Source organism: Myotis lucifugus, unplaced genomic scaffold (assembly GCF_000147115.1).
Source record: "Myotis lucifugus unplaced genomic scaffold, Myoluc2.0 scaffold_128, whole genome shotgun sequence".
NCBI classification, from domain to species: domain Eukaryota; kingdom Metazoa; phylum Chordata; class Mammalia; order Chiroptera; family Vespertilionidae; genus Myotis; species Myotis lucifugus.
In genome coordinates, this window is record NW_005871176.1 from 2,468,646 (window position 1) to 2,493,992 (window position 25,347).

A 25,347-nucleotide genomic window follows, 5' to 3' on the forward strand; every position below is an offset into this window, starting at 1 on the left:
TGGTCCCTAATATCCACCAGGGACTGTCCCAAGTTTTGGGGACACAGCAGGGAAGAGAACCCCAGGCTCCCTGCAGGAAGGAGGAGACAGAACGCAAGGTGGGCAAATGTAGGTTTGCCGTTGTGAGTACCCGACACAGAGCTTACTCTTGTGGTATTTATTAATTATTTCCCATATGAACAACTGTAAACCCACTTTGCCCCACCGTATAGGTGTAGTAAGTAAAACACGGAGTATGTCAGATGGAGGCAAGTGCTACGGAGGAGAATACAGCAGGCAAGGAGGGGCAGTGCTGGAGTGGGGGGTGATTGGCAATTTTAAGTGTGGAGGTGAGGCAGCCCTAATTAGGGAGGTGACCTTTGATCTGACACCGACAGGAGGCGAGGAAGCCCAGATACCTGGGGGAGGAGCATTCCAGGCAGAGGGAACCTCAGGTGCAAAGTCCCTGAGGCCCCAGCACGCCTGCCGAGGTGTAGGAGCAGCAGGACGGCCACCAAACGGCCCACCCCCACCGCCTCCACAGAACACGGTTTAGCATCTACCAAGCAGTTTGAGAAACGGATGTAGAGGTTAAAAGCAAGGCTTCGGTCAGAAAGACGTAGGTTTATATCCCAACTTCCTCTCTTCCACTTAGACTGACGTCACCTCAGTCTCAGTTTCCTCATCTGTAAAACGGGGATAACAAGATGACCTACTTCACAGAGCCTGGGTGAGGGGCACACGCAGTCACGGGTGCATGTGCCTTCACGCTGCCCATGTGAGCCCCATAAATGTCGGCTCTGGTCGTTGTTATTAATATTGTTATAGCTGCGGAGGCTTCACCTCCCCCAGGTGGACCCATCACCTTCCCAATCCTCCAGCTGTGAGGCAGCCGCAGAGCTCAGAGAGGCCAGGGACCCAGAGGGAGGGAGCATGGGCCACCGGAATCCCACTACCAGCTGCTCCAGCAGCAAATAATCCCCCGACGATAAGGAGCGATGGATCGGAGTGAACCGCAGGAGAAATCCAAGATGAATGGCCGCGCCAGAAAGCCCACCCAGGTCAAAGCCAACCGACCAACTTCAAGTACTCTCTCTCACGCTCCCTCCCCAAACACATACATTTCCCCTTCTCCCGCCAGATGATTTTTCATGTAAGCCCCCAGGAGCTGTCTCCTTACTGCTGAGATGTTGAGATGGTTTATTCAAGAAATATTTATGAGTGCCAGCTATGTGCGGCCACTGCTGTAGGCACTTAGGATCCAAGGCAGACAGCCTCCCTGCTTTCAGGCCAGGGCTTCTGGAAGCATCACCTGGGAACTGGAGAGAAGCGTGAGTTCTCCGTCCCACCTCAGACCCGTCGAGTCAGAAACTCTGGGGTGGGCCCAGCAATGCGTCAAGTCTGCCAGGTGATTCTGAGGCACGTGACGTGTGAGACCCAATCGTTTAAAACGGTGGTTCTCAACCAGGCATGATTTTGTGCGCACACACACACACACACACACACACACCTGCCAAAGCATTGGGCAATGTCTAGATGGGATACGTCTGGTTATCACAACAGACAAGAGATGCCACTGGCATCTAGCGGATAGGGAGCAGGGACCCTGCTAGACATTCTACAATACACAGGGAGCCCCCTGCCCCCAACAAAGAGTTATCCAGCCCCAAATGTCAACGGTGCCAAGGGAGGGGGGCAGGGACACAGGTAACAAATACATGAATAGACAAGACCGCTGCTGGCGGTGACAGGAGCTCTGAAGCAAATGCTTCAGGGTAACGAGAGAGTGGCCAGTGGTGGTTGTGACACGGGGTGACCAGAAGGCCCCTCTCTAAGGAGGTGACTTTTGAGCTGCAACCTGGACAACAAGAGGGACCTGGTCATGGACAACTTGGGGAGAAGATTCCAGGCAAAGGGAACAGCAGGTGTAAAGACCTAACACAGGCAGGAGCTTGGGTGTTGGAGGTTCTGGGAGAAGGCTGGGTTATGACTGGCTGTTGTAGGAAACCTCCCTCCCTCCCTCCCTCCCTCCTTCCCCTCCCCCCTCCCTCACTCACTCAGCACATATGTATTAAGTACCTGCTGGAGGCCAACTCTGTGCTGAACGTCAGGTTCCTGCCGAGCACCTGGATGAGCTGGACTGAACCTCTGTCAACAGAGGAAACTTGGGAGCAGAGTCTAGGGTGGGAGAAGTGGATGGGGTGCCAAATGGTAGTACTGTAGCTGGCCTCCAAAGGTGACCTGCACCTCCCAATAGTCTCAGCTTGTGTAGCCCCCTCCCCTTGACCCTGGGTTGGCTTGTGACTCGGTTTGGACCAGCAGAGAGCGGCACAAGTGTGGCCAGTGACATCCCAGGCGGGTCAGAAGCCGGTTTGCTGGGGCCTCCGGATGCTGGCTGGAGGGACGCCCTCTCTTGGAGCCTAAAGGAAGAACTCCTCCTGTTTCCTCTATTCCCAGCGCCTCTGACACCTGATGTGTGTGCTTTCCACACCAACCAGCTCTCGGAGGACACAGACTAGGTGTCCTGCAGTTTAACTCAGTTCACACAGACCCCACAGGTGTGTAAGACTCAGTTCCTTCAGGTGCCCAAGTTGTCACCTGTACTTCCGCCACCTGTTCCCACCACTCCCTCCTCAGTTTTGATAATCTGCGACAACGGCTCACAAACTCGGAAACATTTACTTTCATTTATGGCCTGTAAAGGATATCACCAAGGACACAGAGGAGCAGCCAGGGGAAGGGGTACAAGGATGGGGGAGGGTGGGGACTCCCACGCCCCCTCCAGGTGTGCCACCCTCCCAGCACCTTCACGCGTTCACCAACCTGGAAGCTCCCCAAACCCCCTCAGTCAGGGTTTTTACGGAGCCTTCGTTAGATAAGTTGATTAAATCATTGGTTAGTGGTGATTATTGCTTATTAGTGATTAAAGTTCCAACCCTCTAATCACATGCTCGGTTCCCTTGGCAACAAGCCCCCATCCTTAGGGGCTTTCCAAAAGTCACCTCATTAACATAAACTCAGGTGTCATTGAGAGGGGCTCACCAACGATGTTTCAGGAGCTGGGAACAAAAATCAAACACAAGATGTAGCCCCAGCGAGGAGAGCAGACCCTGCCCTGGGAGCCCCGCGTCTGCATTCCTTCCCCAGACATCTGTGGGGTGTGAGCGAGATGCTCAGCTCCTCTGGGCCTCTGCTTCCTCATCAGGAAAGTGGGGGTGACTGTCCCCCCTCTGCCTCCTCCGGGCAAGGTGAAGATCCTGAGATACGGGGTGCAGAAGTGCTGTGCAAACTGGCATGTGCTCGACGTGTACTTGTCAGGGACACAGTGGCCCAGGGTCAGACCACAGGCCTGGAGGGTGAAGAGCTGGCTCGCATTCTGGCTGTGTGACCTGGGGCACATCGCCTCCCCTCCTGGGCCTCGGTATCCCCATCAGTAAAGGGAGGTGAGGTCTAAATACCTGTAGACATGTTGCTTTAGCCCACACAGTGTCCTTTAAAAAGTTAGGCCTGTTTTTTAAAGACTGGAGGAGTTCACCTCAAAACTGATTTCTAGGTTTCCTCCAGAAAGCCAGGAGGCGTAGCAGACGGGGCTCACACACCCACATGCAGATGCTGAGTGGCGGCTGTCCCTCAGACCCCCCCACCCTCCCAGGCCCCATGCCCTTTGCTCAGGAATGTCGCTTGTGCCGCCCTAACAGCCATCTGAGTTTGCCAGCCCTGAACCAGATGGCCTCTGGGGGCCACTTGTGCTGATATCAAACGAATCCCTGCCCACGATGCTTGTGACGGTTATGTTTCCTGGTATCCTGCTCAGCCCGGCTGTTCTGGGAAACAATGGCTGCTCTGCAAACACTCGGTTCCCACCCCTCCTCGGCTGCCTGGTGACCTCAGTTACCCTCCACCCGGGAGGCTTGAGATGCGTCCTGCAGGGTGTGCCTGCCTGAGCCCTGCCCCAGGCGGCCTGCCTCTGCGTGGCCAGCGCAACGGAAACTGCTCGGCGGGGGTGGGTCTGAGAAAGCCCCAGTGACTGTGGAAGCTCCTTTTCCACCAGGTCCACATGGAGGACTCTGCCCTCTGCCCCCTCTCCCACCCCGAGCGGACCCGGACTTCACCTGTGAGCAAGATTTCACCTTCACCTGTGGAGACGGATGGCGTGGAGTCTAGGATCGCATACCCTTGGGTTGAAACCTGAGCTCCGTCACTGGGCAGCTGTGAGTGTAGTCAGGGTTCCCTTGAAAAACAGGACCAATCTATAATAATAAAAGTGTAATATGCTAATTAGACCGATGTCCTTCCTGACTACCTTCCAGATGAAGCCGGTGCCATGAGGGAAGCCTGGGTCCTGGGTGCCTGCTGGGGGCCAGACGGAAGCCCAGGTCCCAGGTGCCGGTGCCGGTGCCGGCAGCCGGGGGAAGAAAGGCCTACTCGCACGAATTTCGTGCATCGGGCCTCTAATAGAATAGAGCAGTGGTTCTCAACCTTCTGGCCCTTTAAATACAGTTCCTCATGTTGTGACCCAACCATAAAATTATTTTTGTTGCTACTTCATAACTGTAATGTTGCTCCTGTTATGAATCGTAATGCAAATATCTGATATGCAGGATGGTCTTAGGGGACTCCTGTGAAAGGGTCGTTCGACCGCCAAAGGGGTCGAGACCCACAGGTTGAGAACTGCTGGAATAGAGTATAGGAGAGATTTAATACAAGGTTAGCTCATGAGATTCTGGAGGCCAGGAAGCCCTCTGTGGGCTGGAGACCCAGAAAAGGGAATGCTAGTGATGAGGCTCAACCTGAGTCTGAAGGCCCAAGCTCCAGGGGCACCGATGTCCCAGGGCCGCCGATGGAGTCCCAGCTCAAGGAGAGAGAGCCAATCGCCCTCCCTCCAACACTGTGTTCCCTCGATGGACTGGATGATGCCCACATTGGCCAGGTGTCTGCGTTACTCAGTCTACTGACTCAAATGCTCCTCTCCACAGAAACCCCTCACAGGCACACCCAGAAATGATGCGTTTCCAGCTACCTGCGCCTCCCTTGGCCCAGTCAAGTTGACACATAAAATTAGCCATCACCGTAGCTTAAAGTCCTTACCTTCTCAAATCCTCGGGCTTCCCATGTGTGAAATGGGAACAGCACTTCCCCCTGCCCACCTCCCCTGGGGCAGGATTAAAGGGGCCCGTCTGTAAAGCCTTTAGCCAGCCAGGTAATGAAGGCCTCGTATCATTGTCTTGAAGGACAGCATAGCTGGGCATTTCCAAATGAGAAGACATTATTTCACCAACTCCATCATGAAACCAATAAGAAATTGGTGGATGAACTGGGTGGGAGGAGCCCAGTACAATGCAAACTTCTTATCCTATATAAAAGACACCTCCTAATTTTCGCCCGCCAGCCCCCACCACTGAATCCATTTTCTGGTAATAGCGCGCCAAGTTTCCTTAGAGAAACACCCCTCCTCCATGCTCAGTCTATGCCATTTGCTGAGGTTGATGTTATTAACCCAGAACCAGGCCTGGCCAATCAGAGCCCTAACTCCTCCAACCACAGTGATTGGTTCAGGAGTGAGCATGTGACCCAGGCTAGGCCAATTAGAGGCCTCTCTGGGATTTTTTTGCTGAGCTCTTGGAAAAAAGGCATCTTCTTTCAGCTGGAGTGGCTAAGCTGATAGAACATAAGCCTGCAGGTGCTGTTGGGCAACTTTATAAGCAGAGAGAAAAAAACCTAACCTGCCCAAGAGTGACGTCAACACAGAGGAGAGCAGAGGCAAAGGGTGTAGGGAGAGTTCCTGACAATAACATCTAAGCACCTGGATCCAGTCATGACTGAAGCTGTGTATATCCTCACCTTAGCACAGTTCAGGTACACATACCAATAAATTGCTTTTTCTGCTTGAGTGAATTTGAGTTGTGTTTCTGCCACTGGCAATGAAAGAATTCTAACAAACACAGTCCAGAAATAAAGCCTGCTACACAGAACATGCACGTGATTAAACAAACTAATTAATGAGTAAGTATATGGATTCATTAATGAGGGAGTGAGAAAACAAATGAGTGAGTCTTAGCCAGTTTGGCTCAGTGGATAGAGCATTGGCCTGCAGACCAGAGGGTTCCAGGTTTGATTCCAGTCAAGAGCACATACCTTGGTTGCAGGCGCCTCCCTGGCCCGGGCCCTGGTCGGGGCTCGTGCCGGAGGCAACCAATCAATGTGTTTCTCTCTGTTTTTCCCTCTCTCTTCCACTCTCCCTAAAAATCAATGGAAAAATATCCTTGGGTGAGGATTAAAAACAAACAAAAACAAATGGGTGAGTGAATTCTGAATTAGGGACTGAGTGAGTGAATGAATGAATAAATGAATGAATACATGAGTGAATGAAGCATCCTAGGAAACAATCCATTCTTGTTCTCTGAGCCTCAGATGCCAACACCTTCTGTTCCTGGAAGGCCTCCTCCATCGCTCCGGCTTTCAGGAGCGCCCAGCCTGTGGTACTTTGTTTGCAGAATTTTCAATCTGTCTCTCAAGCAGGCAAGTCACCGGCCCGTGGATGGGCCCAAGTTTTCTCACCATGAAATGGGGATACGAGGTCTTTTCTCATACACCTGTCACGACACTTAGATGAGACCCCAGAATGTGGATAATCCTTCTTGTTGCTTTTTGCTTTCTCGAGGAGAGAGCTGTGATATTGACTGAGGGGCTACAGCCCTCCAGACTGGAAGCTGCGGTGGGCAGCGTCTGCATTTGCTCACCATACTTTATACCAGGGGTCCTCAAACTACGGCCCTAGGGCCACATGCAAATACAAATATTGTATTTGTTCCCGTTTGGTTTTTTTACTTCAAAATAAGATATGTGCAGTGTGCATGGGAATTTGTTCATAGTTTTTTTTTAAACTATAGTCCCGCCCTCCAACGGTCTGAGGGACAGTGAACTGGCCCCCTGTTTAAAAAGTTTGAGGGCCCTAACAGGTTTGGCTCAGTGGGTAGAGCGTCAGCCTGCGGACTCAAGGGTCCCAGGTTCGATTCCGGTCAAGGGCATGTACCTTGGTTGTGGGCACATCCCCAGTAGGGAGTGTGCAGGAGGCAGCTGATCGATGTTTCTCTCTCATCGATGTTTCTAACTCTCTATCCCTCTCCCTTCCTCTCTGTAAAAAATCAATAAAATATATTTTTAAAAAAAGTTTGAGGACCCCTGCTTTATACCCTCCCACCTGGCGCGTAGTAGGTGCTCAACAAGTGTTGATGGGATGGGAAAATGGAACTGCGGACCCTGCTTCACATTCCAAGTAGCTCACTTCTTGTACTACAGATGCTCTGATGGTGACAAAGTGTTACCACCATTCCCCGTCCCCCTCACTGCTCCCCGTCCCCCACTTGTAGCTGTGGGGCTGGGGGACAAGGAGGCCCAAGAGGTAGTCCTGGTCCCAGTCTTGGACCATGGTATCTGTGGGTGTGGTGAGGGGAAGGTTTCTGCCGAAATCACTCTGCACAGCAGGCCTGCCATCACCCTGCTGCCTACGCTTCCTCCATCAGGGCTTTGGCGCCGCATCCCCCGGCTCAGCCAGGACTGGAGTTGATTGATTCTTTATGGCCTGTGGATTCGATGCCCGTGCTGAGCACATGTGGAGGATGAGCCAGGGAAGAGGTAGGGGGGAGGGGGGGCAAGGGGGAGATGCGTGGGCCAGACCCCAACCCTTGCAAAACACAGGGCTTCCCCAGGCCTGACCCAGCCAGGACACCCCTGCCCGCCACACCCACATGCCGATGACTCTGGCTTCTAGTACTGCCCTGAGCCTCATTTCCCAGCAACGTCCAGTGGAATGGGGATGTCCAAGGCTAGGCCTTGGGACAAGCCTGGGCCAAACGTCCTCCTGAAAAAATGTGATGCGAGCATCGTTCATCTGTTATTGATTGGGAGGCTGTGAGCTTCGCTTCCAAAATCTCCAATAAAACTGGCTTGGAGGAGAATTTCCTGATTCCCTGGGTAAGTGGATAAAGATGTTGCGGAGTCCGGGGTGGTGCTGGTGGGGAATCTTGTGCACCGTGCCCAGTTGGTTTCCCCCTTTGTTACTTAATAAAGAACAGAGAACAGTCAACCCCATCTCTCTTCCTCCTTCACCCTCTGGGTTAATTTCCGGTTGGAGGCAGGGGCCTGCTCAGCTGGGGGGCCCCTGGGAATCTGCCCCTTCCCTTTTGGGGATGGGGCTGGGATCACCTCATTTCTCTGGGCATCCCAAGAAAGGGCTCTGGCACCCGAGGGTAGGCGGCAAGGCATTGGGGAGCTGGTCCAGTTGCCAGAGCCGCCCAGGTTACAGAGAGAGGCATCCGACTCCGAGTCCCCCTCCAGGGGCCCTACCACTTATTCGCTGTGTGACCTTGGACAAGGGAGTTTGCCTTCAAGTGGCACCTCAGTTTCCTCGTCTGTGAAATGGGTGTCATCTCAGCCCGTCTCATGAAGTTGTTACCAGGAGTTGAGGCGTGCCTGAGTGTACATACATGTGCTTTGCACGGTGCCTGGCACACAGCAAGCGCACAGTAAGCGCAGTGTTTATTACTATTATTCCTTGACATCAGCCGCTGGGACTCCGCTGACTTCATGGTGAGTCCCAGAGACGCCCTGAGAGATGGGATCACCCCTTCCTCGCACTTCTCCTTCCCTCCCTCCACTCCCTCCACATGCTCTTGGGCCATGGGGTGGAAGGATGAGGACAATCTGAGTCAGAGTGCTTGTCATCTGGGTGGGGGGTATGTGGGTGGGGGGCTGGGAGCTGGGAGACCTCGGCTGGAGCCAGGGTGTGGCTGGGGAGGTCAGCCCTGGGCCCCCGGTCTCCACACTGTGGTGCAAAGATGCCGGAGCAGCCTCCCACCGCCAGCGACACAGATGGAGGTCTCCCCCAGCCCTCACAGCCGGCTGGGAAGGAACCCACTACTTGTGGCCTTTGACCCCGAGCACCTACGTAGCCGTGGGTCCCGAATGGCTTCATCTGCCAGGGGAGGAGGTTGACTTTTGCCTCGTGCAGCTCAAAGGGTTGTGGTACCGCTCCAATCAGGACGGGGCTCAGAGATCTGAACGACCGAGGCCAGACGCAGCCTAGCCCAGCACAACGCGGCCACTGGACAGATCCAACCCCACATGGCAAAGACTCAGAAAACTGCGCTGGGAGGCGAACCGCCGCCCACGGGAGCCACGCAGAACTCAGAGTCTGAACCCAGCCAGGTTGTCTGGCTGCTTAAGGACAGGCCTCAACATTCTTCAAAGACAATAATGATCCAGAATCCACACAACATCACACTCACAGTGTCCAGGGTGCAATCCAAAAATGAACATATAAGAGCCATGGAAATAGGACGGCCCTGAACCTGATACAGGACCGCTATGGAAAATCTAGAGCAAGCAGCACACTTCATGGCGAAAGATTAAATGCTCTGCCCCAGGAGCTGTATCTTGCATCTTGCAATTTCATACTTAAAAGATAGAAATAAAAATGGATCGCATACCCAAATATAAAACATAGAAATGCAAAAGTTCTAGAAGAAAACACGGGAAGAAATCTTTGTGATCCTGGGGAAGGCAAAGGTTTCTTGGGTCTAGCACCCAAAAACACTGTCCGTAGAAGGAGAAATGGGTAAATCAGACTACATCAAAATTAAGAACGTATGCTCTCCGAAAGACTTTGCTAAGAAAATGAAAAGATAAGGCACAGGCTGGGAGAAGCCATTTGCAGCTCACATATCTGTTAAAGGACTTGCATCTGGAATGTATAAAGAACTTTCAAAAATAAGAAGAAAGCGAACAGCCCAACCAAAAAAAAAAGGGGGGGGGGAGGGAATGGGGCAAAAGATTTGAACAGACACTTCACCAAAGAAGATATACGGACGGCAAATAAGCACATGAAAGATGTTTGAGATAATCAATGACCTGAGAACAGATTATTACAACCTCACTGAGATACCATTCACACCTATTAGAATGGCTAAAATTAAAGACATACACCATATCAAGTGCTGGTGAAGATGAGACTCTCGTTCACTGCTGGTGGGAATGAAAAACAGCATAACCACTCTGGAATGTGGTCTGGCTGTACTGCGTGACCCGGCCGTTTCATTCCTCTTACCGGAAAGGAAGGGAAATATACGTGTTTAAAGACCCTTGTATGCAAATGTTTTAGCGGCTTTATTTGTTAACAGCTAAAAAACGGGGACCAACCCAAATGTTGGTCAACAGATGAATGGGTAAACAAATTGTCCTATATCTCTACCAGGGGCTATGAGTCAGCAATTAAAAGGAATCAATGATTGATATATGTACCAATGTGCATGAATCAAAATAATTAAGCGGAGCAAAAGGAGCCAGACAAAAAAGAATATATTCTATGTGACTCTATATAAAACTCTAGAAAACAAAAACAGTTTTTTTGTGTGTGTTTTTAAATCCTAACCCGAGGATATTTTTCCATTGATTTCTAGGGAGAGTGGAAGAGAGGGAAAGAGAGAGAGAAAGATCGATGTGAGAGAAACACATCAATTGGCTGCCTCCTGCATGAGCCCTAACCAGGCCGGGGTCAGGGAGGAGCCTGCAACCCAGGTACCTGCCCTTGACCAGAATCAAACCTGGGACCCTTTGGTCCGCAGGCCAACACTCTATCCACTGAGCCAAACTGGCAAGGGCGAAAAAAACAATTTGTAGTGACGGATGCAGATCAGTGGATGAGGGAGATGTTTCTTATCCCAGTTATGGTGATGGTTTCGTGACCGTATACATATGTCAAACCTGATCAAAATTGTACACTTGAAATGTGTGCAGAGCACTGTACTTCAAATATAACCCGATAAAGTTGGGGAGACAAAGCAGTGGGTTTCTTCTATGCTGATATGGATGCCCATGCACGTAGCACCCCCCAGTCACCCCTGCACCAGCCAGGCCTCTCGCTGCAGGAAGCACCTCTTGAAGTGCAGGCAGATCTCAGAGATGTCGCGGGTTCGGTTCCAGACCATAAAGCGAGTCGCCTTGGACTGGAATTCACGCCCTCGGCACTCAGGTTCTCAGGCTCCGGCTCAGGCTGAAATGACACCCCCAGCTTTCTGGGGTCTCCAGCTTGCAGATGGCAGATCCCGGGACTTCCCAGTCCCCCTAACTATGTGAGCCAGTTCCTTACAGCAAATCTCATACTGACACGCATGTTTCGATGTCAGTATCGACATAGGTATGTCTCCTAATGGTTCTGCTGTTCTGGAGAATCCTAACACATCAGGACGCAGACGTGAAGGGCAAGAGGAATGAGGTGAGGAGAGAGCCTTAGGGGGATGTGCGATCCAGTCGGCTACAGGCAAGAGTCATTGACTGCTGGGCCTGTGAACCGCTCCCTGAGACACCACATCTGCTGGGCTTTGGGACACCCCTTGGGGTTGAGAGGCAGGGAGAAAATTTATCCACTGGCTCTCATCTCCGAGTGATCAGTTTTACATGTGGATCGAGGAACCCCTGCACTTTTGGGTGGAGCACACCTGGGCTTGGCACACAGGCACCCCAAGACAGAGTGAAGGGGAGCCCCATGATGGGCAGGAAGATGGCTGGCAGCCATGGAGAGTGGGAGGGAGCCACAGGACTGTGAGGACAGAGGATCTGAAGCGGTGGGTAAGAGGCGTCTGATAAACTAGGGCTGTGAGGAGAGCACCAGAGGGGGCAGATGTACGGGAGCCAGGCCTGGGAGGACGAATAAGTGGAAGAGCGTGTGGCAGGGAGCTGGGGAGGCAGTCGGGCTGAGGAAACAGCAGGGCAGGGATGCGGGGCTGCACCACGCCTGGCGGGATCATGGCATCCCTGTGTCCACGGGGCAAGCTCTGGCTTCTGTTCCCCTTACTAGCGGCCTCTGTGCTTTGGCCTGCCCAGAATCCATTCCCACCCCGGCACTTCCAGGCCCCAGAGTTCACCCTGGAGGGGGCACTTGGCCTTGGCCTGGCCACAGCGATTGGCTCAGGGCTTGGCACATGACCTGCGCCGGGCCAATCAGAGCCAGCGAGCGGCAGTGCCAGGACTGTGGCAGGAGCAATTAGGAAACTGTCCCTCTCTCTATCGGGGTTGTTAAACTGGTAAGACGGGAGCCTGGAGCTGTTGGACCTCATGGTCGCACCCGAGGAAAGGTCGCCTGGGAATGACTGACACAGGAAGGAGAGCAAGACATGGAGCAAGTTCTTGGTGTCATTTTAGCGCCGGATCCCGGCGCACCTGTCAATCAGATCTGTCCTTTGAGTTTTCAGTTACGTGAGCCAACAACTTCCATTTTTTACATAAGTGAGTTTGAGTTGGGTTTCTATCACCTGTGACTAAAAGAGTCCACCATGCCTCAGTTTCCCTATCTTAGAAATGGGATAACAATACTACTCGTCTCATAGGGGCACTGTGGCCTTTAAGTGAGTTATTATATGCAAAATGCTACTCGAGCCCAACACATCATTTGTGCTCGGTAAATGGGAGCTGATGTTAGCCATGTACTGACAACTCCCAAATCTATACCTCAAATTAATGCTGAGCTCCAGGCCAATAGACAGCTCTGCTCGATGGGACCTAGACTGGCCTGGCCTCCACCCCACCCTCCTCCCCGCCCCCCAATCCTCATGCCTACTCAGCCTCCAGTTCCATCGGGGGAAGGCCCCCATCCTCTCAGTCGCTCAGGCCAGGAACCTGGGAACCTCCCTGGAATCGCCTGCCCTCCCCCACGTCCAGGCAGCACCAAGTCTGTCGGTTCTAACTCCTCAATATTTTCGCCAAATACTCGCTCCTCCAAGTGTGGTCCATGGACCAGCAGCATCAGCATCAGACCCTCGGCCCCACCTCAGACCAAAAATGTGCATTTTAGCAACATCCCCGATGATTCATATGAGTATTAAAGTCCTAGAACCTCTGCTCTCCAACTTCTCCAACTTCTCCTTTTCTCAACCTTGGCTGCATAGTGACATCATCTGAGGGCCTTTGAAGATGCTGGTGCCTGGGTCCACCTGCAGAGATGCTGATTGAATTGGTCCCGGGTGTGGTCTGAGCAGCGAGATGCTGCAATTCCAATGTCCACCTGAGGCTGAGACCCACTGCCCCTGCCCCGGTCCCTCTCAGCTCCCACAGCCCCACCCTGGGCCAGGCCTCCTCCAAGGACAACTAGGACAGTCCTCAGCCTCGCCTCCAGGGCAGCCCCTCCCCCCTCAAACCCATCTCCCACACTCTAGCCAGAGCAGCCTCTCATCGCAGGAAAAAAGCACACCCACTATAGTTGAGATGTACCACACATGCCTAGAAATGAAGCTTATTTTCTCCTGGACTCAAGTCACGGAAAACTCAAAGGACAGGTCTGATTTACAGGCTGCCTGGGATCCAGGTGCTCAAATGATGTCAAGAACTTGCTCCAGGAAAGACAAACTAACAAGAAGACTGGACTTCACCAATTAAAGGTGAGTCCATCTCTTTTGGGTGACCTTGGTTCCTTCCTCTGTCTTTCACTGGTTCTCTCCACCTCCACCCCCTCTTTCCTTCCTGGGGTGGATCTCGGGGTGCAGGGGTTGCTGCTAGTCCACATGTGTCCTCTGGCCCACCTCCTCGGCCTCAGGCATCCCGGCCCCCTGCAGACTCTGTTTTCTCGGAATCTGCAGGTGCTGTCCTTGGTCCCTGCCATGACCTCTCTGTGGCCTCCAGTCCCTGACCCTCTTGGTCCCTCTGAACCCCACTTCGGGAGGCACGGGTGGACTTCTGGGCTTGTGTCCCTCACCCGCAGGCCGCAGGCAGCCAGCTGGGCTCTCTCAGATGTGCTGGTCTGGACACTTCCCTTGATGTGGGCCTGAGCCGGCCTGCTCTCAATCCCCCTTTACTCCCTAAAGTGCCCCGCAGGGCTTCCGTTTTCTCCCCTCTCCCAAGGCTGGTCCTTCCCCCTCCTCCCTGCCTGCAGGGAGGCTCCCAGTTCCACTCGCTGGGGGGCTGGGTGCTCCCCTTGCACCCTGCGTTCCCTCTCAGGCTCCCAGTAACGCTCTCTGGTCCAAGTGGGCCAGGCCTGGCTTGTGAATACACAGGGAGCCTGGGATGTGTTTAAGGAAGCTTTTCTTCCCCCGCCAGGCTGGCGTTCCAGACGATTATCCAGGCTGCAAGGCACATGCTGTAGGGTGGAGGAGGGGAGAATCCAAAGCCGCCCGCTCACAACGCAAATGCCCACCCGCCGTGAAAGGGTAACCACTAACCACGCGTGGGACGGGCAGGGAGTATTACTTTGTAGTAAAAAGGATCCCGCTGATAGACAGATGGGGACTCTCAGAGGATGGTGCTCAATGGAAAAGCCAGGCACAGACGGCTGCCCCTGCGTGATGCCACTGACGGGAAGGCCTCGACAAGGCACGTGCACAGATCTGAAAGCAGGTCCGTGTGCCTGGGGCAGGTGGGTGGTGGGAGGGGACCGACTGCAGGGGGAGGGAGGCCTGTGGGGGCGATGAACACGCTCCCTCCTTGATTACAGTGGTAGTTGCACAGCTGTGTGCCCTTGTCAAAATGGACAGATTTGTACACTTAAAACTGGTGATTTTTATATGTAAATTATATTTTTAATAGAGCTGATTAAAAATAAAAACTTTAAAAAAATGCCAGTTTTATATTTTCAAACATCAACCTCATTTTGTATCCGAAATTGACATCCCATCATCGGATTCTCCATTTCAGGCTCCCCATGGCCCTCGGTATCAAGTTCAGATCTTCACTGCTCTCTCCCTTCCTTCATCTCAGACACTCGGCTAAACTCCCCTCCCCCACCCACTCCCCCAACACAAGCCAGACCCTTCCTGAACCCTGAGCTCTCCACGCCTGGTAACCCACAGCGCCGTCCACTCCTCCTTTGCACACTGTCAGCATTTGTTCACTTTCCGTTTTCTCAGGAGGCTGTGATCTGGGGTGCCTGGGTCCCAGCACAGAGCAGAGCCTCGAGGCATGTGTTTGCAAGCAGCAGTTTGGTGGGGCTGGGGTGTTGTTTGCATGGAAGGGAAGATATTGCACAAAAACTGAGCAGGGATCTGGGGAAAAGCCACGTGAACAAGGCAGAAGGAATTCGGAAAAGAGAAGGGGGTGTAAAGAGATGCTCTGAGTGGCGAGACCGGCCCAAGCGAAGGCTCGGCGTGGACACGTCGTAGCATGCGCGGGGAGTCACGGGCGGGCTGGCTGTTCCAAACGGGCTCACACATCATTAGCGAGCATTTCCCACGTACCAATCACACGCCCAGAACCACGGGGAAGTCGTGAGAAGTACGGGCTGTTCCCGCTTGTGTCCACACCACGTTTCACCGCCCCACACACGAGTCTCCGCCTTGTAAAGATCGATTCTGTATTGACAGTTTCTGTCTGCACCCAAACAGGCAGGAAAAAACAGCCCTGCTGGAGGGACCCGACGACAACTGGATTTACGACCGCATCTCCCAGCACGCGGGCTGCCAAAGCGCACCAGCCCCGCTGCGGCTCCCGCACGCCCAGACACACCGCTCCCGGCCCGGAAAGCCAGGACCGGTCCAGGCCGGGACCAGGCCAGTAAACCAACATTTACCGATGCCTATCCCGTGCCAGCCTCTCAGGCTACGGAGAAGAGTAAGACACCACCCCTGCCCTGCGGAGTCCTCGGACCAGCCAGCAAACATGAACGAATACCTTCCATGTGTGTTCAATAATGTTTGTTGAGATTTCGTTATTTAACAAACACTTACATAGTGTGTGCCGCGTGCCAGGAAATGTTCTGAGTGCTTTCCAAAGATGAACTCCGTGAATCCTCAGACCGACCATTATCGCTCCCATTTTACCAACCGGGAGACTGAGGCAGAGATGTGCTGACGTCCCAGAGCTGGGGAGTGGCAGAGCCCGGAGACAGACTCAGACAGTGGGCTTCAGCTCTGTGCTCACACTCCCGGCGCTGAGCTGCCTTGTATTTGCAGCTGCCACGCTTCATTCGTTCAGTCCACGATTATCTAGTGAGCGCCTACTATGCACCAGCACCGAGTGCAAGAGTAAGGCCTTCCACTAACATTTACGGGGCACCTACTATGTGCCTCATGGACAAGACTGTGTCTCCCTCACCTCCGCACTGGGCACAGGGTGCAGCACATAGTAGGGGCTGGCTGGGGGGACTGAAAGTGCCGGAAAGAGTGCTGAACTTGGAGCCCGAGAAGCTGGATCCCTCCCGTGGGAAGGAAAATGTTTTGACACGCTCATCCATATTCAGGTATGTTATACATCCCAGGGGGCTTATATGGAGAGAGTGGAACTGAGATAAGGCCACAGTATCCTCCCAAAGAATGAAGTATTAGCGGTGGAATTTCAGGCATCCACCGAGGAGATAATCTGGTGGGTGGGTGGCCCCCAAGCACACCCTGTCACTGAGGGCCTCCTCGGAGCGCCTGGGAGTGGGACCGGCATTGTCTCCTCGAGGGTGCCAAGCACTCCGCTTAGGGCTGTGAGTCACCGGCTGGTCACATTGGAACCTGATGGGGAGGCTGGAGAGCACGCCTACCCTGCAGACAGATAGGTCCTCGGGGACGAGGCAGGGTCTGTGGGAGCAGAGCAAGGGCCTGGCCCTGAAGCGTCAGAGGGGCAGGCTGCCAGCAGCCGTCTGTGCCTGGGCTGGGACTGGCGTGTCTCCTCTGCGCTGGCTGAAGCCTGGGAGGGTCTGGTGGAGGGCCTGGCGCCTGGGCAGGAATCTGCCTCACCTGAGACGCCCGGAGTCCGCCTCTATGGCTCTGTCCCCTGGCCCGAGGCACAGTGCCAGCTGCGAGAGGTAGGGTCTTCCCAAGTTCACTCTGCCGGGCCCAGGCGTGGGGCAGAGACTGCCGGGTGGTCCTCCTGTCCCCTTGAAAATGACACCCAGCGACAGTGAACGGGGCCCAGGTACCCCGACACATGGCACCTGGTCTTACTGAATCCTCGCCTCAGCTCTGCGAGGCAGGACTTACGGAGGAGAAGGCAGCTGCCCAGGGTGGCTCAGTGGGAGCTGTGGTCGGCTGTGAGCCTGCTGCTTCTGAATCTTGAGCCCAAACACAAAACCGCAGTGCCATGCTACCACCCGCTGGAGAGGAGGCCAGACCTCGCCTCTGAGCTGCCCGTCCATACCCTGAGTCTGGACCCGGGCATCAGTGTGGCCACCCGCACCGGCCCATGGTTCGGCCATCGTATCTGACACTAAAGCCTGCTAAGTGCCCTCCTGGGACCTTGGATCAGAACCTTTCAGTGCAGCCCATACTAGAAGGCAGACCAGTGAGCTCCTACTATGCACCAGCATTGAGTGCAAGAGTAGGTGCTCCCCCCCAACACACACACACACACACACTCAGGGTCACCCCACTCTCTCTAGAGTCTCCCTGTCCCCAGCCCCGCCTCCTCCAGCGCTAGGAGCTCCCAGCAACCTGGCTTGGACATAGTTAAGTTCGCCTCAACCCGCTCCAGGTAGAAGAGGCTGTGCTTGTGGCATGAACTCCCCCATGAGCAGTTACAGTACTTGGAGTAAGCACAGCCCTATCCTGAAATGCTGGGCCCATTGCTCCCCCCGCTGCATCTGGTGATGGTGTCAGACACCACCGCAGGGCCAGCTTCTGTTGCCCCCAGTCAAGCGGGTCCCAGACAGTGGCCATGAGGAGGCCCTGAGAGGCCATTGCGACCAACGTCTCCTTTAACGGATGAGGAAACGGAGGCCCAGAGAAGATGGAGGACTTCCCCCAAGTCATGCAGCCACATCTACCCGGGGCTAGACTCCAGCTCTGTCCAACCCAGGGCAGCGGCCGCTTCCTAAAGTCAAGTGTTCGAAGCCCTGAGACCTGCAGTGACCTCCAGCGTAGATGCCACTGCCGGGGCCCTTCCCTGGGCGGGCGGAAGGCAGGTCCTGCCCGCTGCTCCTCCTGTCCTGTCCTACTACTCACGTCCCTGGATGCCCTGCCCGCCCCCCCGCCCCCCCCGGCCCTATAACCAAAACATTTCCCCATACTTCATTTCATCACCAAAAAATAGAAGCAGACGTTTCCCCCTCATGGAAGTGCTAATTTATTCTCTGCTATGCAGGCCAGCCCGGCCAAGAGGACACAGCCAAGCCGAGCGAGGAAGGCCAGGTGGGCAGCAGCTTTCCTGAGGCGGGGCCGAGGTGTCTGAGCTTTCATCGGGAGTCCCGCTCCGTCCAGCCCAGCGGGCAGGAGACGGGCGGCTCACGCTCTTCCCGGCTGGGCGCAGCCAGGGCCCGTCCTGACAGTCCTCTGGCTGGGCGGCAGGACTCCTCCATGGGGCTCAGCTGGGTGGCTGGTCCCCCAGGCATCAGATTAAGAGTAAATAGAAAGCCCAGGGTTGGGAAAAGAACCCGAAAACCCTGCCAGCTGATCAGCATCCCAACCGTCCAGGGTTGGCGGTCTGTCCTGGGTTCCATCACATGTGGGCATGTCATGGAAACACAGATCCCAGCAGAGAACTCAGCTCTAACAGCTCCCTCTCAACTCCCAGATGTGAATCATGGTCAATTCTTCTGTCTCTCGGGCCTCCCCTCAGGCACTGCATTGGCACACCCACCAGCTCCACCTTTAAAATACACCTGGGATCTGGCCACGTCTCATATAAGTATCATTTCCTCCCGGATCCAAGCCACCATCCTCTCTCACCTGCAGTGTTGCAACAGCCTCCCCCGGGCTCCCCACTTACACGCTTGTCTCCTATGGTCCATCGTCCATACAGCAGCCAGAGGGACCGTTTAAAACGGACATCTGCTCTCTTTCCCACCTGCTTAAACCCTCCAATGGAATACAACTTCAAGTCCTCACCGCGGCCTGCCAGTCCCTCCTCATGTGGCCACCGCCTGCCACTCTAACTCATGTCCGACAGCTCTCCCCCTCACTCATGTCACACCAGACACACCAGCCTCTGCTGCCCCTCGACCTTGCCCAACACATGCCTGCCTCAGGGCCTTTGCACTTACGATTCCCTCAGATATCCCAGGGCTTAATACCCATTCTCTTAACTCAGATCACTTTAAAATAGCCCCATCTCTGACTCTGACCATCTCGTCTAAAATAGCATTCCTCGTCCTGCCACTCTGTCTCTGCTGTGTTTTCCTTCCGAGCAATGTCTTCCTGACACTGTATTTTATATAATTTGTTTATGTGATGGTGTCCCCTCTAGAATGTAGGTTCTACCAGGGCAGGGGCTCTCTCTTTGTGTCTGGTTTCATCTCTGTGTCCTTAGTGCCTGGGACTGCCTGGTGCATAGCAGGGTCTCGGGAAACATCTGTTGAAGGAATATTCTGTTTTGCAGAGGCTGCATTTGTACACCTAGCAACACTGCCCACCTGGATGATGTTCTTATTGAAGGAAGGCACTGTGTATCCCAAAAGCAACACCCAAACACTCTTGAACAATAGTGGTTCTGTTGGCGTACGTAGGGATGGCAAGTAACGCCTTTCTTGCTTCGATTTTGCCTTTCTGCTCCCATGACAGATGTTATTTGTAAGTCATGATTAACCAGGCTCTTTCCAAATGAAGGTTTGACATCTTGGGCAGGTGATGTTATGGGCTGCATGCTTTAGCCCCCCCACCCCCATTCATATGTTGAAACCTGAACCCCCAGTGAGATGGTATTAGGAATTGGGGCCTTTGGGTGGTAATCAGGTTTAGATGAGGTCATGATGGTGGGGACCATGATGATATTAGTGCCCTTCTAAGAAGAGAAAGAGAGGCAATAAGAAGGCGGCCGTGTGCAAACTGGAGAGAGAGCCCCCACCAGACACTGGATCTGTCTGCATCTTGATCTTGGTCTTTTCAGCCTCCAGAATTCTGAGATACTAGTATAGATGTTTTTTATTTCAGCCACCTAGTCAATGGCAATTTTTTATAGCAGCCTGAGCGGCTAAGGCAGGTGAGGAACTGCTGGGGTAGCCGCATCACAGAAACACCCGGGCCATGGAAGTCTGGGTATTTTCTTTGACATGACTCACAGCTGGGACAGACCACAAATGTGGCAGAGGACAGCATACCCAGGGCGGCAGTACTACCCAGCTGAGAGCGACGACATGAAGTTCAAGCAAGGTCAGTCTTGTCCTTCATCACTCCAGTTCCTGAAAATCAAGCACTGCAACTTATCAGAAGGAGATGCAGGAGGCGGGTAGAGATGTATGTCCGAAGCTCTTTCAGGACCTTATTTGCATCAGTGAAAAACTAGAAACAACTTCATTTGCAACAAGAAGAGGTGGATAAGTCAAGTCTTGTAGGTCCGTATGGCAGCAGGGTTCTCAGCCTTGGCTCGATCAGCATTTGGGCCGGATAATCCTTTGTGGTGGGGACTGTCCCGTGCATTGTTGGAGCTTAGCAACCAGTAGCAACACACCCCACTCTCCCCCTTGTGACAACCAAAAATGTCTCCAGACATTGTCAAACGCCCTCTCGGGGGCCAATCACCCTCGGTGGAGAACCACTGCTTACATTCAAGAAAAATAATATCCCTTAATACCATGGAAACACGTATACTATTGTGCTGGGTTAAAAGATGCAAAATGTGTTGTCAACTATACTTATACATAAAATAGGAAAAAAGTTTGGAAGGAAACATACCAGGATGCTAACAATCATCTCTAGGCGGTGGAAGTATGAAAGATTCCCTTTTACTTCGTCAGTTTTGCTTTTAAACATTCATTCATTCAATAGATGTTTATTGAGTGCCTACCCCATCCCAGGCATTGTTTGGGGCAGACACTGGCATTCATTCTACAGAGCTCTGCCTCCACATAGATCAAGTTCTATTGGGGGAGGAGCGTAGACATTAAACCCAGAACCTATAAAGAACAATACTCTGAGATAGTGATGGAAGCTGTGAGGACCATAAAGCCGGCGGGGGAGGGGAGAGAGCGAGAGAGCCAGTCTGGCACTCACACCCACTCAATGAATATTTCTTGAATGAATGGAGAACCCTTAAAGAATTTTAAATAGGGGGGCCAAATAATCTGATTTCCATTTTTAAATAATAATTATAAAAAATTTAGTTTTGAAAAGATAATACAGATTTGTCCTTTTAAAAATTCAAAGAGCATAAAGGAAAAAAATATAAGGGAGCATATAAAAGTCACGTGAATGCAGCCACTGCGATCATTTTAGTGAACATCTTTTCAAGCATCCTTTTCGCCCTCTCTCTCTTTATTCCTGTCGATCTCTGCCTCACTTTATAAACATATAAAAACATTTTATGCAAGTGGATTCAAACCATTCATGCTGATTTGTAACTTGCTCTTTTCCTGCCCTTTGTAATTTTACGCTCATTACAAACTTTCCACAGTGGGCATATATTACTTTTATAATCCGGAACATAAAAAAAGCAAACAGACCACAAAAAATAAAGTGAAAACCCACAAATGCAGGATGAGGGATCACTGGCTGAGCAATAAGGCTGTGAAGAAAGGCTTTGGGGTTTAGCTGGCCACAAACTCAGCATGAGTTGACGGCATACTGTGGTTTCTAATTTCAGTTCAGTTCATTTTATCAGACAATGCTCCAGCTCCTAGTATGGGAAAAGCCCAGGGCAACATGAACAGGCTTGTTTGTGCTCAGCCCAGGGTAACCCAGTGTCTGCCCAATCCCCTTTCTTACGGCTTTTGAATCAAGCTCATGTTCAATGAGCATTTACTCTGTGCCAGGCACTGTTCTAAGAGATTTACATATATTAACTCATGTAATCCTCCCACCAACCGGGCACAGGCCATCCTGCCCAGGATGACCTGATATACACAAGATACAATTCCCAGAGGCCCTGCCTAGAAATTACTGCCCCCGCCACGCCCCCCCAACCCTGATGCCTCAGAGACAGCACTAGACATGTGAGCAATTGACCCCTCCTCCAAGACTGCTGTGAGGGGGAAGGAATCTGAGAGGAATCTTTGTCAACTCAGAGGTAACATAATGTATGCTCTATAATGTAAGCTCTGGTCATGTCATCAGAAATTACTCCTCCCTCCAACTGCCTTCCCCCTCCCTCTTGCTTCTCCTGGGCCCAGCTCACCAGCCCTCTCAGCCCCCCTGCTCCACTTAGCTTAGTCCATCTCCTTTTCCAGGCGTCTCTGTGGTCCTGCAATTCACAGTTCTTCCAAGTCAGCTCAGCCCCTCTCAGCATCTCCTCATCACACTCTCTCCCACCCTCTGCTGAGGAGAAAATAGGAAAGGAATAACAGAAGTAGAGTTAGAGATGATGATGATGGTGGTAATGATGGTGGTGATGGTGGTGATGAGTGGTGATGGTGATGATGATGATGGTGATGATGATGTGATGGTGATGATGGTGATGGTGATGGCAATGATGATGATGGTGATGGTAGATGATGGTAATGATGATGGTGATGGCAGATGATGGTGATGGTGATGATGATGATGTGGTGGTGGTGATGATGATGATGGTGATGATGGTGATGGTGATGGTGATGATGATGATAGTGATGGTGATGATGGTGATGGTGATGATGGTGATGGTAGGTGATGGTAATGATGATGGTGATGGCAGATGATGGTGATGGTGATGATGATGATGTGGTGGTGGTGATGATGATGATCGTGATGGTGACGATGGTGGTGATGATGATGGTGATGGTGATGATGGTAATGGTGGTGGTGATGATGGTGATGATGATGGTGATGGTGATGATGATGATGGTGATGGTGACGATGGTGGTGATGATGATGAATGCCAATATACCTCTTACTGAACATTCTCCATGCCTGACCTGGTGAGACTTCTCATCTATTCTTCCTTGTAGCCATGAAAGTAAGCGCTCTTCAAGTGGCAGTGGTGTCCCCAACATCAGTAGGATAATAGCAATGCACACTAAATAAATAAAAGCACTTACTACGTGCTCAGTTTGGGATGATCACCTTCTGCTCACTGTATCCTTTCAGCCTAACATATGATGGAAGATACTCTTATTATATCCATTTTGCAGATGAGAAAGTTTGAATTATTAAGTACAGAATAAATTGTGGATCAGGAAAGAAAGAGGGGGAAGAGAGACCCCAAGAAATGCCTACTAACCATTGTGACACCCTGAGTTCCCAGAGAAATGCCGATGGGGGGGGGGCGGATTGTGTGTTGGATGGGGGCAGAGAAACACCAGCCTGCTTCCCTGAGTCCTGCACTGGGGGCGGGGTCCGTGGGCCTGTAGCTGTGGCACTCGGGAGGGTGGTGAGGGGCGTGGGCACCAGAGGCGCCGTTGACTGGAGTGTGTCCCAGCGGGACTGTGGCAGCCTTTGCATTTTTGTGGCATAAGGTGGAAATCTGAAACATTAAAGAAAGGGGGGGAAGAGATAAAAACACTAAAAAAAGAAAAAGCAAGGAAACAATAAAATGTCACCATCTTGCAGGCGCCAGGCTGGGCGATGAACCCGCTAAGGAGCCCGAGGTTCTGCAGAACCCAGCATCTAATTCAAGCCAGACAGATGACAGCCCCGGACACTCCTGTCCCGGCACTGAGAATGTACCCTCGAAGCCATGCTGCCCAGCCAGCCAGCAGCCGGCCTGGTCCGGCCAGGGCCGAGGAGGCTGTACCATCACCTACGACTCAGCTGGGGAAGCCCCTCTGCATCCCAGAACCAACCAGCAACATTCCTCCCTGTGCAGTGAGGTGGGTGTGACAGTCCACAGTGCAATGAAGGGGACAACAGACAGCACTGGACTTGGGGTCAGCTCCTGGCCGGCATAGGAGGTCACAACCGCATCACGTTCCCCACAGGAAACATGGGGACATGAGCACGAGCCCCATCTTCCTCACAGGAGAGCGTGGAGGACCAGGTGAGCTTCCGCAACTTACTATAAACCCCCTGAAGGCCGCCCAGCCGTCTCTAGGTTGTGCTTTACACAGACAATAGCGTACAAATTTGAAGGGATGGATCACAAGACTTTCTTAAGCTCTGGGAGCTAAAATTCCTATTTCCTCAACTGCCATGGACCAGAAGCTCCAGTTCCTATGACTTCTTTTGGTTGTAAGTGACCGACGATGAGAATTGAAAGGAAGAGAGACAGAGAAAAATAGAGGAAAGAAAATGCTGCAGAGAAAATGACGAGATGGGAGGGAGGTGGGCCTAAGACCATCAAAAGAATTGAAAAGTATTGCATAAAAGGACAGGAAAGGAAGTGAGGTGGGGGAGACCAATGGTGAGGATGAAAGAGCCAGGAGAGGCAGAAGCCAGGGGCCGCCAGGCGTGCAGTGCAGGGAAGAGAACCGACCGGGGCCTGGACCGTGGGCTCCGGGACATCATCCTAAGACTAAGTGATGGGAAGAGTGGGAGGGCGAGTGGCCACGGGGCCAGGGCTGCATGGCTCCTTCAGCCTCACGGCTCTGGGTTTGGGTTGAGGAGAGGGTTCTTGCTCTCCAGACCCCACCAGAGAGAAGACTGTCCGTTCTGGTTCCTGATGCCAGAGGCTCAGTTCTACCACCGTCAGCCCAGAAAGCCCAGCCACTGTTTACCACTCGATATAGACCTTGTACCTGGATGGATGGCTTCTAGAAGGTCACAGGCTGGTGGGGGCCTCCAGGGCCAGGCTGTCCTGCCCTCCCTCTCATACTGCACCATGAAGCTTAGTCAAGGCCTAGAGGGAGGAGGCCGGCCCCCAGCTCAAAGGAGACAGTGGCTGTTCAGAAGCACAGCCCAAGGCTCCTGGCCCTGGAGGGGAAGAGCAGAGCATGAATGGGGTAGAGGGTGAGTGGAGGTCTCAACAATGGGAGGCTAGAGAGAGGAGGAAGCCTGGGATTGGAAGGATGAGACTGGGGGAAAGGATGGAGGCTGAGGGAAAGGATGGAGGCTGAGGGAAAGGAGGGAGGCTGGGGGAAAGGATGGAGGCTGAGGGAAAGGAGGGATGCTGGGGGGGAGGGAGGCTGAGGGGAAGGAGGGAGGCTGGGGGAAAGGATGGAGGCTGAGGGAAAGGATGGAGGCTGAGGGAAAGGATGGAGGCTGAGGGGAAGGAGGGAGGCTGGGGGAAAGGATGGAGGCTGAGGGAAAGGATGGAGGCTGAGGGGAAGGAGGGAGGCTGGGGGAAAGGATGGAGGCTGAGGGAAAGGATGGAGGCTGAGGGAAAGGATGGAGGCTGAGGGGAAGGAGGGAGGCTGGGGGAAAGGATGGAGGCTGAGGGAAAGGATGGAGGCTGAGGGGAAGGAGCGAGGCTGGGGGAAAGGATGGAGGCTGAGGGAAAGGAGGGAAGCTGAGGGGGAGGAGGGAGGCTGAGGGGAAGGAGGGAGGCTGGGTGAAAGGATGGAGGCTGAGGGAAAGGAGGGAAGCTGGGGGGAGAGGAGGGAGGCTGGGGAAAGGAGGGAGGCTGTGAAGGAAGTACAAGTGGGGGCAGGATTGGGGCTCTCCCCTCTGCCCAAAGCAGCTTCAT